The sequence below is a fragment of the Nicotiana tabacum genome, chromosome 6 (genome assembly GCF_000715075.1).
Source record: "Nicotiana tabacum cultivar K326 chromosome 6, ASM71507v2, whole genome shotgun sequence".
In the NCBI taxonomy this organism is placed as follows: Eukaryota; Viridiplantae; Streptophyta; class Magnoliopsida; order Solanales; family Solanaceae; genus Nicotiana; species Nicotiana tabacum.
The window spans coordinates 89609278-89626746 of NC_134085.1; positions in this window are offsets into that span (position 1 = coordinate 89609278).

The window sequence follows — 17469 nt, forward strand, 5'->3', positions numbered from 1 at the left end:
CACCGGTAAAACCATGGAAGTGAACTGCTGGTAGACAAGTTTAATTTCGCCGTTGGTACACCTGCGGCCACATGACTCTTGCCTCAGGCCCCCTACCAATTGATTGCTTAGTTGTGTGGAACCCATAGTGTGATGCACACTGATATTGAATATACGTGGGGGGGGGGGGGGATGGAAAAATGTTCCGGACTCCAACTTTTGTTTAGTTCTCATTTAAACATCACGTGTTCTTTAATACCTGCAGATGCTGATGTTGCAAAGAGCGTCAATACACTCTCTTTTAGGTGCGCAGGAAGAAAGAAAAATCGATAAATCAGCTTTCAAGTGAAATATTTTTCAAATATTAATTACCACATAATCGAATATAATATTTTCTTGTTCAAATTATATTTTTCATTATTTCTTCTTAATATACATTGCATATTTGATCTCAATCGTATATTTTTAGATACAATAAATATATGTTTCAATTATGTATTTCTTTTCTTTTTATTTTTTGGCTCAAATCTACAAAAATTAGTTGAAACTTCATTTACTCTAGCCCCCCCCCCAAAAAAAAGATTTAGCGAAAGTAATAAAGTTCAAAACCAGTATTTTCTACACAAAAAAGATTCTGTGTACTTCTATTTTTATTTTCAAGCAATGACTATTTATTTAAACTATGCATTTTTCTTTTTGACTCAAATTCGAAAATATTTGGTCGGAATTTTACTATTTTTAGCTAAAATATTTTGTTAGCCAATATATGGAGTTCCAACAATGTATTTTTTGGATGCAATGATAATATATTTTAACTGTGTATTCCTTCTTTTTCTGATCAAAAATGTAAAAGTAACTTGATTAAACTATTATTATTTTTTGCCAAATAAAAAATTATAGTCAAAATAATGTTGTTTCAATTTTATTTTATTTTTACAGATTTTGGCACAAATTTATTTTTTAAATAGTTAGTGGATCGGACTTAAAAAGATAGAAATATATAGTTTATTGTAAAAATGCCACATAGACAAAAAATTTCATGTGGTAGCGCGTGTGTCACACTCTCATGGATTGTCAATGTCCAAAGGGGTCGAGGCTATGAAATTACCAAGTTCATAAGGTATTATAGATCATGTGAAGTTTAAGGAGGAACTAAACAAAATGAAGGTCCCGACCTATTCTCCCAAAAAAAAAAAGAAAGGAAAGACAGAGGGGAAGAAAATCTAATAATAAATGGCTTGTTCAATTCTCATTGTCTTGTTCCCCTTTCCTTTGTCCTCTTCAATCGTCCAATGTATTAAAGGAGATTTAGAAAAAATGGAGTCAATTTGGACGATCAAGCATCTAATTTTTACATACATGGTAATATTCCTCTGATCACAAAGTTTGATTCGGGGCATAAGAGAGATTAAGGCCTTATTTATATGCACTTAATGTAGATCTGAATATTAATCATTCAGATCTTAGACATTAAGTGTGTTTATTTTTAAAGTCTGAATTTTAATTATTCAGATCTTAATCATTAAGTGTTTTATTTTTTTTACTTCACAGCCACTTATTGGGTCTGAATAGATCTGTATGATTAAGATCTATAACAGAGACTTAATTTCATTAAGATGCTATCATATATTCATTATTAACTGTCGCCACCGCCTACCATTATCAACTACCACCATGCCACCACCACCACTGCCACCATGCCACCATCATCCTTAATCATAGCTGCCACCATTATCGACCATCACCACCCACTATCTCCATCACTCTGACCACCATAATCATTCTCACCCACAATCAACACTCATCCACCTTAACTAGCACAACTGACCACCCCATCACCATCAACAACCACAGCCGGTACTGCCCATCATTATAACCTACCACCACCAACCCACCACCTTCATCAGTCACAACTACTACCACCATCCGCCAATATTAACTATCACCACCTGCCACCACCATCCTCAATCATAATCGCCACCACTACCAATCCCTACTAGCTACTAGCATGAACCACCATCATCAACCAAAGCTACCACCAACCACCACCTCTAGTCGGCATTCACCCGTTAGCCATCACTATCAACAACTATCGTATTTTAAAAAACTATATATTTTATTGATAGAATTTTAGATTAGTTAGTATTTCATTGTCACGACCCGGATTTTTCACCTTTGGGAGTCGTGATGGTGCCTACTAATGAAAGCTAGGCAAGCCAATTAGTCGAATTATTAAACCATTTTCATTTATAATCTCTTAGAAATTCTAAAACAACATAACAAAAGCAGCAGAAATAATATTAATAAAAACAGTGCGGAAGACAGAAACTTAATAGTTTAGATTAATACAACTGCGGAAGTCTAAGTACAACTTTACCTAGAATTTGGTGTCACAATTTCACAGACTATCTAAGAGTACTACAAATAAGGGTCTGAAAGATAAATACAAGATATTCCAGAATTACATAGAAGAAAAAGTATAGAAAGATAGAAGGAGACGCTAGGGCCTGCGGACAACCTCAGGTCGCCTGAATGGACTGAAGACAACACCCTCACTGCGGTCCAAAAGCTGCAACTCCGGGATTTGCACACAGTGCAGAGTGTAGTATCAGCACAACCGACCCCATGTGCTGGTAAGTGCCTAGCCTAAGCTCGACGAAGTAGTGACAAGGCTAGGACCAGACTACAAAATAAACCTGTGCAGTTAAATCATATACGACGGAAAATAAAAGTAGAAATGTACAGTTAAGGATAGGAGGGGGAAATATACTGCGGGGAACATCAAGTAATAGCAGAAGAACAACAGATAAATATAAGGATCACCAAAGTTCAATTACCAATAAGAATCAGAAATAAAAGACAAATGCACGGCATCACCCTTCGTGCTTTTACTCTCGTCCTCACCAATAAAATCAATATAATCGGCACAGAGTTGTACATTGTGCGGCACGACATCACCCTTCGTGCTTTTACCTCATTGGCACGACATCATCCTCCGTGCATTAACACTCTCAAAATCATACACGGCATTACCCTTCGTGCTTTAGACTCTCTCACAAATATCATGCATGACATCACCCTTCGTGCTTTAACACTCTTCCTTACCCAAACAACAATCACAAAGCAATAAGGGCAAGGAAATCAATAAAATTACAATAAAATCCCGACAAGGGAACAATAGCACCATAACAATATCCCGGCAAGGGAAAGCAATATCATGAATAATAACGTCCCGGCAAGGGAAATAATATCAAAGCAATAACATCCCGGCAAGGGAGATAATATCATAAACCTCTTCTCCTTCTCACATTTACTTCACAACTCAATTCTCAACTTGAGCCAATACTCTACAATATTCAATTACCCAATTCTCAACTTGAGCCAACGCTCCACAATGTTCAATTACAAAAAATGCTTTCACAAGTCTTGTTCATCAATAGAAATTATTATATAAAGCATGAACAATAGGAAATAGAGTCATATTAATCATAGTATAAGACTTACGGGCATGCTTGACACTAACGTATAGATACTCGTCACCATGCCTATACGTCGTACTCAACAATTAACACATAGCAAATAAGATACGATTTCTAACCCCTCAAGCTAAGGTTAGACCAAACACTTACCTCGATGCCACGAACACAATTCAAGCCTCAACTACCGCTTTACCTCTTGTTTCCACCACCAATTCGCTTGTATCTAGCCACAATTTATTTATCAATATCAATAAATGCTAAATGAATCAATTCTAATGCAAGAAAATAGGTTTTCCAATAATTTCCCCAAAAAGACAAAAATCAACCCCGGTATTGCTTGGTCCAAACCCGAAATTCAGACCAAAACCCGATTACCCATTCACCCCCGAGCCCGAATATATAATTGGTTTTGGAATCCGGCCTTAATTTGAGATCTAAATCCCTAAATTTTAATATTCTTAGGTTTTTGTCACGCTCCAACCTCGGGAGGCGCGATCGACGCTCAATCGAGTGAACTCAACTGAGCAAGCCTTATCAAACACTTTCTACCCAACTCAATATGATTAAGGAAACTATGCTTTCGTTTATTTAGACAATAGGAAAGGTTGTACATTCAACATTGATAGTTCATTTTATATCACAACCTTAAACCGTAGTTAAGTTTCCAAGGTTCCATCCAATTACAATCTAGAAAAACAAGAGTTTAGATTTATAACATAGTTCATAGACCTATCCAACACTCGTACATAACCCACACAAATGTCTACGGAGCCTCTAAGGATACAAAAGACAAGTATGACAACGCCGGCAACAAGGCCCCGGCTATACCTCAAAAGTGGAAATCTACAACAAAGGATGTGCAATATAACCCCTTGAAGGAAAAAGGGGCTCACCAAGACTATGAGAGGAGGATACTCCGCTACGCGCGATCGGCACTGTCCGCTATAGAGCCACCTACATTCATTTAAAAATGTAGCGCCCTCGGCAAAAAGGGGCGTTAGTACCATGGAATAGTACTAGTATGTATAACTAAACACCGTCTTATTAGAAAGAACTATTATACAAGAACAAGGAAATCACATGAGATAATCAAAGCTTTAACCGAACACCACATAATCAAATAAAGAATCATACCACTTTCACATGATTTCCATAACTTTAGTTTGGGGAATTTCATATGTTCATCATTGTTCACAATACCACTACTGTCTTGTGCGGAGTCCGATTACGACCTGATCGGCTAGGTTGCCTCATTTGAGACATATACCTCAATCACCATCTCATTTTCCTTTTCCGAAATTCAATATCAGCACATTACCACCATGTGTGTAGCATGGTGTCCGATCACAGCCTGATCAGCTAGGCCGCCTTACCTAGGCGTTGTTCCTTTCTCATTAATCATCTCATTTGAATCTTTGTTTCACATATATCATGTCAAGTCATTGGCACTTAGGGCCAAAATTTTCACATCATGTCCACTTTCAATACCAATATTGCAATTTAGGATAATAGGCACAAACAAGAGCAAATCAAGTGTAAACATAGACAAGATTTCACATAGTTGGCATGACAATCTCAGTTTAAATCCTAACATTGAGGTCTAGGCATTCCAACACATGGTTTATATTTTTCACACATCTTTAAATTAGCAAGAATAGTATATTAGGAATATTGAGGCACCCCTATCACGTATATACAGTTGCAACACCAATTCATGTGAAATAACAATCAATTCATCAATCCATTTTCAGTCTTACCACATTTGCATATACACCAACGGAGCTCAATTTCTAATAAGAGGGGGTTATAGCCATACATACCTCAATAGAGCTTTCTTTAAATTCTTACAAAATTCCGGGACCATTAGCAACTTCAATCTATTTTATAAAAATTACAAATTGAACCAAGAATTAGAGACATGATTAAGATTCTAGCTCATTTGAGCACATTATCAAGCACTAGGTGTGCATTGTGATTATAGGACCCTTTTGTGAGAGATTTCTATTATTTTACACCCCAACTGCTATCTTTTTAGTTCACAACCTCCCCATACCCTATTAACTTTTATGCATGCAAGAAAATCCATTCTTATACCCATGAACCCCCAAGATAATTACTCATTCTAATGTGAATTTCGAAACCAGAGATTAGGGCTCAGGTTCTTACCTCTTGGGGTGAAAGCCTAGCAAATTTTGCTTGAAATTCTTCAAAGATTTGGCAAGTTTTGAGAGTTATTTTCTCCCTCTAGAGCTCCCTCTCTCATTCTATTTGCAGTAAAAATAACACAAAAGAGGTATAATGGGTGTTTTTAATGGGATGGGGTCGGGTTTTAAAAGTTAGAAAATAGGAGCCCCGACGAAATCTGCGATCGCATAATGGACATGCGGCCCGCAAAAGGGACCGCAAAAATGGCCCCAAAAACCTAAACAAACTGTCTGGGTATGCGACAAAAATGCGGTCTGCATACCTGTTCTGCGGTCGCATAATGCACCGCAGAACTGCTTCTCACAAAAATTCCAAGGGGATTATGCGATAACTATGCGGCCTGCATATTGATTATGCAATCACATAATTAACTGAATAGTTGACCTCAAATTAACCATCAAATTGTTTGACTCTGCGGCGATTATGCGGTCCGCATAGCTATCATGCGATCGCATAATGGCCTGCAAAAACACACTTTTTTGGAAAGCATTATTCCTTAACTTTTAATGCGCAGATCAATCCAAAGGGTCCGAACAATTTTACGAATTTCTAACACATGATCCTAACTTGGCACAACGAGATTTTGGGGTTTTGAGTAGAAATTTTCACGGGGCCTTACAGTTTTTACCCAAAATTCCCAATTCCACCATGAAAACCCTAGATTCTAGGATTAAATCTTGTAAAAAGAAGTTAAGGAGTGAAAGAAATAATTTAAAAATCACTTACTAGTGTTTTGGGGAAGAAAGAGCGTTTGAAAAATCGCCGCTTATGTTCCAGGGTTTTGAAAATTGAAAAATAACTAAAGAGTCCCGTTTATATACCCCTCTCAGACCCTCACCGCGGACCGTATAAAAAATGACTGCGGCCGCGGAGCTCCACCGCAGACCGCAAGAAATCGAGCGCGGCCGCGAAGACCCGGCCTTGCCCACTGCGGACCGCATAAATACCATCGCGGTCGCGATGACCCCACCGCGGCCATGAAGGTTCCACCGCGGACCGTGAGATCTAGCTTCAAAGACCTGCAACTTCTCTGGATCTGCAACTTTTTTTTCTAAGTGTAAAAACATCCCGAAACCTATCCGAAACTCACCCGAGCCCTTGGGGCCCCAAACCAAATATGCATACTAACTCAAAAACATCATATGTACTTACTCGTGCGATTAAATCGCCTAATTAACACCTTTAACGACAAATTTAGCAGTAAAATCTCAGAAAGATCTCATGAACTCTTTAATTCCACTTTTAACAATCTAGAGTCCGATTCACGTCATATCAAGTCCGTTTCTTACCAAATTTTACGGGCTCAACTTAAATACCATATAAGACCTATACGGGCTCCAGAACCAAAATACGAGCCCGATACCATCAAATTCCAATACATTCAAATTTCCAAAAACTCTTAAAATTTCAGAAAATAATTTTCTTTAAAAATTCATTTCTCGGGCTTGGGACCTCGGAATTCGATTTCGAGCATACACCCAAGTCCCATATTTTCCTACGGACCCTTCCGGGACCGTCAAATCATGGGTTCGGGTCCGTTTACCCAAAATGTTGACCGAAGTCAACTTAAATTCATTTTAAAAGCAAAATTTATCATTTTCACAGATTTTTATTTACATAACAGCTTTCCGGATACACACCCGGATTGCGCACATGAATTGAGGTGAGACAAAAAGGGAGGTTTTTAGGCCTCGGGACACTGAATTTACTTGCAACACAAGTGATGACCTTTTGGGTCATCACATTCTCCACCTCTAAAACAATCGTTCATCCTCGAACGGACATAAGAAGGAAGTACTTGAGTCGGAGAAAAGATGAGGATATCGGCTCCACATATCGTACTCGGACTCTCGGGTCGCTGCCTCAATAGGCTAACCTCTCCACTGCCAGAAGGAAAACTCTTTGATCTCAACTGACGAACATGCCGGTCTAGAATAACTACCGACTCCTCCTCATAGTATAAGTCCTTATCCAACTGGACAGTGTTGAAATCTAACACGTGGGATGGATCGTCGTGATACTTCCGAAGCATGGACACGTGAAACACTGGATGCACGGCTAATAAGCTCAGTGGCAACACAAGTCTGTAAGCCACCTCTCCCACTCGATCAAGAATCTCAAACGGGCCAATGAATCTAAGGCTAAGCTTGCCCCTCTTCCCAAATCTCATCACACCCTTCATAGGCGACACCCGAAGCAACCCCGCTCGCCGACCATGAATGCCACATCACGAACCTTGCGGTCGGCATAACTCTTTTGCCTGGACTAAGCTGTACGAAACCTATCCTGAATGATCCTGACCTTATCTAGGTTATCCTATACTAGATCCATACCCAACAACCAAGCCTCTCCCGGCTCAAACCATCCAACCGGCGACCGACACCGCCTACCATATAAAGCCTCATAAGGAGCCATCTGGATACTCGACTGGTAACTGTTGTTGTAGGCAAACTCCGCTAAAGGCATGAACTGATCCCACGAGCCTCCAAAGTCAATGACACAAGCTCGGAGCATATCCTCTAAAATCTGAATAGTACGCTCGGACTACCCGTCCATTTGAGGATGAAATGTGGTGCTCAACTCGACCCATATGCCCAACTCACGCTGAACTACTCTCCAGAAATGTAAGGTAAACTGCGTACCTCGATCAAAAATGATAGACACGGGAACACCATGAAGATGAAAAATCTCTCAGATATAGATCTCAGCTAACCTCTCAAAAGAATAGGAGACTGACACAGGAATGAAATGTGTTGACTTGGTCAACCTATCAACAATAACCCATACTGCATCGAACTTCCTCTAAGTCCGTGGGAGTCCAACAACGAAGTCCATAGTGATATACTCCCACTTCCACTCAGGAATCTCAATCTTCTGGAACAAACCACCAGGTCTCTGATGCTCGTACTTTACATGCTGACAATTCAAACACCGAGCCACATATGCAACAATATCCTTCTTCATCCTCCTTCACCAATAATGTTGCCGCAAATCCTGATACATCTTAGCAGCGCCTGCATGAATAGAGTACCGGGAGTTATAAGCCTCATCTGAAATCAACTCTCGAAGCCCATCCATATTAGGCACACAAACTCAACCCTACAACCTCAAAATTCTATCATTTCCTAATGTAACCTGCTTGTCACCACCATGCTGCACCATATCCCTAAGGACACACAAATGAGGATTATCATACTGTCGATCTTGGATACGCTCTAATAGAGAAGAACGAGCGACTGTGAAAGCTAACACACGGTTGGGCTAAAAAATATCCAACCTCACGAACTGATTGACCAAAGCTTGAACATCCAAAGCAAGCGGTCTCTCACCGACCGGAATATATGCCAGACTGCCCATACTGGCTGACTTCCTACTCAAAACATCGGCCACCACATTGGCCTTCCCCAGATGATATAAGATGGTGATATCATAGTCTTTCAATAACTCAACCATCTTCTCTGCCTCAAATTTAGCTCCGTCTGCTTGAACAGATACTGCAGACTCTTGTGATTCGTGAACACCTCACATGACACGCCATACAGATAATGCCTCCAAATCTTTAACGTGTGAACAATGGTTGCTAACTCCAAATCATGAACCAAATAGTTCTTCGCATGAATCTTTAACTACCGCGAAACATAAGTAATGACCTTGCCATCCTGCATCAACACCGCACCCAGTCCAATACGAGATGCATTGCAATAAACTGTATATGGCCCTGACCCTGTGGGCAAAACCAACACTGGCGCCGTAGTCAAAGCTGTCTTGAGCTTCTGAAAGCTCGCCTCACACTCGTCCGACCACCTGAACTGGGCACCTTTCTGGGTCAACTTGGTCATCAGGGCTGCAATAGATGAAAATCCCTCCACAAACCGATGATAATAGCCTACCAAACCCAAGAAACTCCGGATCTCTATAGCTGATGTGGGTCTAGCCTAGTTCTTGACTGCCTCTATCTTTTTTGGATCCACCTGAATACCCTCTGCTGAAACAACGTGACCCAACAATGCAACTAAACTCAACCAGAACTCACACATCGAAAACTTTGCATACAACTGACTATCTCTGAAAGTCTGAAGAACAACTCTCAGATGCTCCTCATGCTCCTCCCGGCTGCGAGAATAGATCAAAATATCATCAATGAAGACTATCACGAACGAATCCAAGTAAGGTCTAAACACTCAGTTCATCAAATCCATAAAAGCTGCTGGGGCATTTGTCAACCCGAATGACATCACCAAGAACTCATAATACTCGTACCGAGTGCAGAAAGTTGTCTTAGGAACATCAGATTCTCTAATCCTCAACTAATGGTATCCTGCTCTCAAATAAATCTTCGAAAATACCTTGGCACCCTAAAGCTGATCAAACAAATCATCAATCCTCGGCAAAGGATAATTATTCTTGATTGTAACCTTTTTCAACTACCGGTAATCTATACACATCCTCATCGATCCGTCCTTCTTCTTAACAAACAACATCAGCACACCCCAAGGCGAGACACTAGGTCTAATGAAGCCTTTATTAAGCAAGTCTTGCAATTGCTCCTTCAACTCTTTCAACTCAGGTAGGGCCATATGATACAGTGAAATAGAAATAGGCTGAGTGCCCGGAGCCAAATCAATATCCCTGTCGGGTGGCATACCTGGCAGGTTTGAAGGAAATACATTAGGAAACTCACGTACCACATGCATAGAATCCATAGAGGGAACCTCAATACTAGAATCACGTACATATTCCAAATAGGCCAAACACCCCTTCTCAACCATTCGCCGAGCCTTCATATATGAGATAATGCTACGGGTAGAATGACCAGGAGTCCCTCTCCACTCTAAATGAGGCAACCCCGGCAAGGCTAAGGTCATAGTCTTGGCATGACAGTCCAAGATAACATGGTAAGGTGATAACCAGTCCATCCACAATATGACATCAAAATCAACCATGTCCAACAGTAACAAATCTACTCGAGTCTCAAGACCCCTAATCACAACTATATATGAACGATGGACACGATATACCATAATAGAATCACCCATCGGTGTAGACACATATATAAGAGCACTCAAAGAATCATTAGGCATGACCAGATACGGTGCAAAATAAGATGACACATAGGAGTATGTAGATCCCGGATCAAATAAAATTGAAGCATCTCTACTACAAACCAGAACAATACCTATGATAACTGCATCGGAAGCCTCAGCCTCAAGCCTGGCTGCAAGAGCATAACATCGGGCCTGGGCCCCACCACTCTAAACTATATCTCTAGGACGACCTGCTACTAGCTGGCCTCCACCTCTAGCGGCTTGACCTCCACCTCTAATACCTCTACCTCCACCTTTAGCCGGCTGAGCGAGCGGTGGAACACTCGGTGCCTGAACCATGGCACGGGAACCCTGATGCTGAGAGTTGCTCGGTGCTCGAGGGCAAAATCTAGCAATATGCCCCGTACCGCCACATGTATAACAAGCCCTCAGCTGCTGAGATTGCTGACCTTGAAGGCCTGAATAACTACCCTGAAAACTCTGGAGCAGAGGTGCACTAATAGGAGCTGGTGGTGTACTGTAGGGCAACTAATCGAAATACTGAATATGAGAACCACGACCACCTGGAACACAGTGCGAAGCCTGAAGTGCTGAATGAAACGGCCTGGAAGAATGGCCCCTACCAAAAGAATCTCTGCCTCCAGATGAGGCACCACTGAACCTGCCCGAATGGCGAGGTCTCTTGTCAAACCCTTGACCACTCCCCTGCGATAGAACGATTTCAACTCTCCTGGCCATATTGGCCGCCTCTTGTAAAGAAATCTCGCTCCCCGTCTCCTTAGCCATCTGCAATCGAATAGGCTGAATGAGTCCCTCAATGAACCTCCTCACTCTATCTCTCTCTCTCTCAGTGGGAAGTATAAGAATAACATCACATTCCAAGTCAATAAATTTGCTCTCGTACTGAGTAACAGTCATAGAACTCTACTGGAGACACTTAAACTGCCACCGATAGTTCTCCTTCTGAGTGATGGGAAGAAACTTCTCCAAAAATAGCTGAGAAAACTGATCCCAAGTCAAAGCTGGTGACCCAACTAGTCTAGCCAAACAATAATCTCTCCACCAAGTCTTGGCGGATCCAGACAACCAAAAAGTAGCAAAGTTGACCCCATTGGACTCCACTATCCCCATGTTCCGAAGAACCTCATGACAGTTGTCTAAATAATCCTGGGGATCCTTAGAAGATGCACTGCTGAAAGTGGTAGTGAAGAGCTTGGTAAACCTGTCCAATCTCCACAAGGCATCAGTAGACATAGCTACTCCATCATCGATCTGAGCTACCATACCCGGCTGAACTACTCCAACTGGCTGAGCTACTGGAGTTTGAAACTGGTGAGCCATCTACTCCGGAGTGCGAGTAGCAGGAGTCTGGGATCCTCTTCCAACCTGAGAGACGGCTGGTGCTACATGAAACAAGCCTGCCCGGGTGACGCTCTCCATAAGGCCCACTAGACAGACCGGAGCATCTTGGAATACTGAGGTAGCAATGAACCATTCTAGGACCTGAGTTGGGCCCACCGGAACTGCCTGGGTCGGAACCTCATCATCAAACTCAACCTGAGGCTCCGCCGCTGGTGTTGCTGCAATGGGCTAAGCTCTGCCCCTGCCTCTAGCACGACCTCGCCCTCTGCCCTTCGTGAGAGCTGCTGATGGGGGCTCAGGCTGCTGATCAGAGGATGAGGAAACGCGTGTTCTCGCCATATGCGAAAGAACAGAGTAGAAATTTAATTAGCTTTGAGAAACCAAACCGCACGATAAGAAAGAATATATGTAAAGTTTTTCCTAACTCTGTAGCCTCTGGGGGATAAATACAGACGTCTCCGTATCGATCCCTCAGACTCTACTAAGCTTGTCCGTGAATTGTGAGATCTAAGTAACCTAGAGCTCTGATACCAACTTGTCACGACCCGGATTTCCCACCCTCAGGAGTCGTGATGGCGCCTACTAGTGAAAGCTAGGCAAGCCAATTAGTCCAATTATTAAAACATTGTCATTTATAATCTCTTAGAAATTCCAAAACAACATAACAAAAGCAGCAAAAATAATATTAATAAAAACAGTACGGAAGATGAAAACATAATAGTTTAGATTAATACAACTGCGGAAGTCTAAGTACAACTCTACCCAGAATTTGGTGTCACGATTTCACAGACTATCTAAGATTACTAAAAATAAGGGTCCTAAAGATAAATACAAGCTGTTCCAGAATTACATAGAAGAAACAATATAGAAAGATAGAAGGAGACGCTAGGGCCTGCGGATGCCTGCAGGACTACCTCGGGTCGCCTGAATGGACTGAAGATAGCACCCTCACTGCGGTCCAAAAGCTACAACTCCGGGATCTGCACATAGTGCAGAGTGTAGTATCAGCACAACCGACCCTATGTGCTGGTAAGTGCCTATCCTAACCTCAGCGAAGTAGTGACGAGGCTAGGACAAGACTACCAAATAAACCTATGCAGTTAAATCATATACAACGGAAAATAAAAGCAAAAATGTACAATTAAGGATAGGAGGGGGAAACATGTTGCGGAGAACATCAAGTAATAACAGAAGAACATCATATAAATATAAGGATCACCAAAGTTCAATTACCAACAAGAATCAGAAATAAAAGACAAGTGCACGACATCACCCTTCGTGCTTTTACTCTCGTCCTCACCATAAGAATCAATATAATCTGCACGGCATCACCCTTCGTGCTTTTACTCTCGTCCTCACCAATAGAATCAATATAATCGACATGGAATTGTACATCATGCGACACGACATCACCCTTCGTGCTTTTACCTCACAATATTGGCACGACATCACCCTTTGTGCATTAACACTCTCAAAATCATACACGACATCACCCTTCGTGCTTTACACTCTCTCACAAATATCATGCACGACATCACCCTTCGTGCTTTAACACTCTTCCTTACCCAAACAACAATCACAAAGCAATAAGGGCAAGAGAATCAATAAAATTACGATAAAATCCCGACAAGGGAACAATAGCACAACAACAATATCCCAGCAAGGGAAAGCAATATCATGAATAATAAAGTCCCGGCAAGGGAAATAATATCAAAGCAATAACATCCCGGCAAGGGAGATAATATCATAAACCTTTTCTCTTTCTCACATTTACTTCACAACTCAATTCTCAACTTGAGCCAATACTCTACAATATTCAATTACTCAATTTTCAACTTGAGCCAACGCTCTACAATGTTCAATTACAAAAAATGCTTTCACAAGCCTTGTTCATCAATAGAAATTATTATATAAAACATGAACAATATGAAACAGAGTCATATTAATCATAGTATAAGACTCACGGGCATGCTTGACACCAACGTATAGATACTCGTCACCATGCCTATGCGTCGTACTCAACAATTAACACATAGCAAATAAGACACGAATCCTAACCCCTCAAGCTAAGGTTAGACCAAACACTTACCTCGATGCCACGAACACAATTCAAGCCTCAACTACCACTTTACCTCTTGTTTCCACAACCAATTTGCTTGTATCTAGCCACAATTTACTTAACGATATCAATAAATGCTAAATGAATCAATTCTAATGCATAAAAACAGGTTTTCCAATAATTTCCCCAAAAAGTCAAAAATTGACCCTGGGCCCGCCTGGTCCAAACCCGAAATTTGGACCAAAACTCGATTACCTATTCATCCTCGGGCCCGAATATATTATTTATTTTGGAATCCAACCTCAATTTGAGGTCTAAATCCCCAAATTCTAATATTCTTAGGTTTTTACCCAAAATTCCCAATTCCACCATGAAAACCCTAGATTTTAGGATGAAATCTTATAAAAAGAAGTTAAGGAGTGAAAGAAATAAGTTACAAATCACTTACTAGTATTTTGGGGAAGAAAGAATGTTTGAAAAATCGCCTCTTATATTCCAGGGTTTTGAAAATTGAAAAATAGCTGAAGAGTCCCGTTTATATACCCCTCTCAGACCCTCACTGTGCACCGCATAAAAAAGGACTGTGGCTACGAAGCTCTACCGCGGACCGCAAGAAATCGAGCACAGCCGCGAAGACCTAGCCTTGCCCACAGCAGACCACATATATTCCACTGCGGTCATAAAGACCCCACTACGACCGCGAAGGTTCCACCGCGGACCGCGAGATCTGGCTTCAGAGACCTGCAACTTCTCTGAATCTGCAACTTTTTTTTTCTAAATGTAAAACCTATCCGAGACTCACCCGAGCCCTCGGAGCCCCAAACCAAATATGCATACTAACTCAAAAATATCATATGGACTTACTCGTGCGATTAAATCTCCAAATTAACACCTTTAACGACGAATTTAGCATCAAAATCACAGAAAGATCTCATGAACTCTTTAATTCCACTTTTAACAACCGAGGGTCTGATTCACGTCATATCAAGTCCGTTTCTTACCAAATTTTATGGGATCAACTTAAATACCATATAAGACCTGTACCGGGCTCCGAAACCAAAATACGAGCCCGATACCAACAAATTCCAATACATTCAAATTTCTAAAAACTCTTAAAATTTCAGAAAATAATTTTCTTTAAAAATTCATTTCTCGGGCTTGGGACCTCGGAATTCGATTCCGGGCATACACCGAAGTCCCATATTTTTGTATGGACCCTTATGGGACCGTCAAATCATAGATCCGGGTCCGTTTACCCAAAATGTTGACCGAAGTCAACTTAAATTCATTTTAAAAGTAAAATTTATCATTTTTCATAGATTTTTTTACATAACAGCTTTCTAGATACACGTCTGGACTGTGCACACGAATCAAGGTGAGATAAAAGGAGGTTTTAAGGCCTCGGGATACTGAATTTACTTGCAACACAAGTGATGACCTTTTGCGTCATCACACACTTACTTTTAAGCACAAAAAGTACAAAAATAAGCCAAAAGCCAAAAGTTGGATATTAACAACTTATGGCTTTTGGCTTTTAGCTTAAAAGCTATTTTTTATAAGCCAATCCAAACACCCTCTAATTCTCCTAATCATTATGAGATAAGCGATGCAATAGATTTTCAAATAACCCGCCATTAGATTAGGGGTCTGGAAAGTCACAAGGTAATTGGAATTGGTGTAATTACTATGATAGTAATTACGCAGCCTAGTAATTACACAGTTGTGTAATTACGACGGCCTATTTGTTGTCATAGTGTAATTACAAGTTTACTGTTTGGTTGCACAAGTGTAATTACACAGTTAAATTAAATTTTAAATGAAGTATTTATCAAAATTCAAAAGTTAATATAATAAATATATGCCTATAAATTTTTATAAGTATAAATAATTGTATATTTGGTATTTAAGATATATATTTTTACGTGGATATACACTAATTAGTAATCATATATTTATAACTAATATTGTAAAAATAATTTATATATATTTTCCAAATTAATAATATTTAGTTTAGATAGTTATAAAAACTAAAAACATATATTTTGTAAGAACATCATGGAATGCGTATTTGATAAAATATATTAATATTTATAAATATAATATCATAACATTATTCAATATTTGACAAAACTAAACTATCAATTCTATCTAAATAATAAACAACATGCAACAAATACTACTAAAACAAGTAAATTTGAACCACGAATATAACACAATTTCAAAATAAAAAAAAGTTTAACATATTGTTTAATCAAAAATCGGGATTTCGGCCAAAGCTTATTTTAGAAGAACTCGGGCTACTGATAATCAAATAGAAATAAGAATAATTGATAAATAGCAGCAAAATATAAAGCAAAGTAAATCAATATATTCCAATAGTATTTCGTCCCCTTACAAATGATCAATTTTCTCCTTTTATAGCTATGTCTAGGTAATACGTTTTGTTTCTATCATAATAGAGCCATTATGGATAATTAATGGCATTTAATGTAACGTTATAATTGACAATCATTTTTGATTCAATACAAATTCCCTAACGTTTTCCGTATTTAATGCCTATTAATTACTGACAATACGTATTTATATCCTTTTTTGCTATCAGATTCATTCTCTTAATACGACCCTCGGACATTAAGAGGTTCGAGCATCTATTCTTTCTATTTTTTCTTGAACCTCTGCCTGTGCCTATTGAAGCTCGTGCATCTTTAATTATTCTTTTCTAATTGTCATTCTTTGACCAGTCCACGTATCATGACGTGTCATTTTACAATTAGTTCTATATATGAACTTAATTTTTCCCAATACAGATAGTCCCCCCACTTTTCATTTATTCATCAATAGAATATTTGGGAAGTGGATCTCATTAAAGCGGGAATATTTGTCGCCATTAATTCTTCTCTGGAACTAATGCTTCATCTGTCACTTCCATTTAATGTCCGTGACACGTGGCATCTCCTGGTTGGTTATGCAATTTTTCAGCGTCTTTTAAGGCTTTTTTACGGCTTCACCAATTACGAAGTGACAGTTCCCATCATGACGTTTCCATCATTGCACCTTTTCCTTTGACAGTTGCTTCTGAGTATAAATATAACTTTTCATCCTTGTCTTTCTCACAAAAGGTTTAGAATATTCAATTCTTGTTTTCTTCTTCCTCGTACTACTATGTCTTCTTCAAACCCCAACCCTCGGCGAGTCCCCATCGTTGATAACCTTCCTCTTGATCCTGTTAGAAGTAGGAGAGGAGGAAGACTTCGTAGTTTAGGATCTTCATCATCACGAGGCCCTTCTCATCCTTCAACGAGTTCTACTCCACCTTCTAGAACCAGAGGTTCTTTTTCTC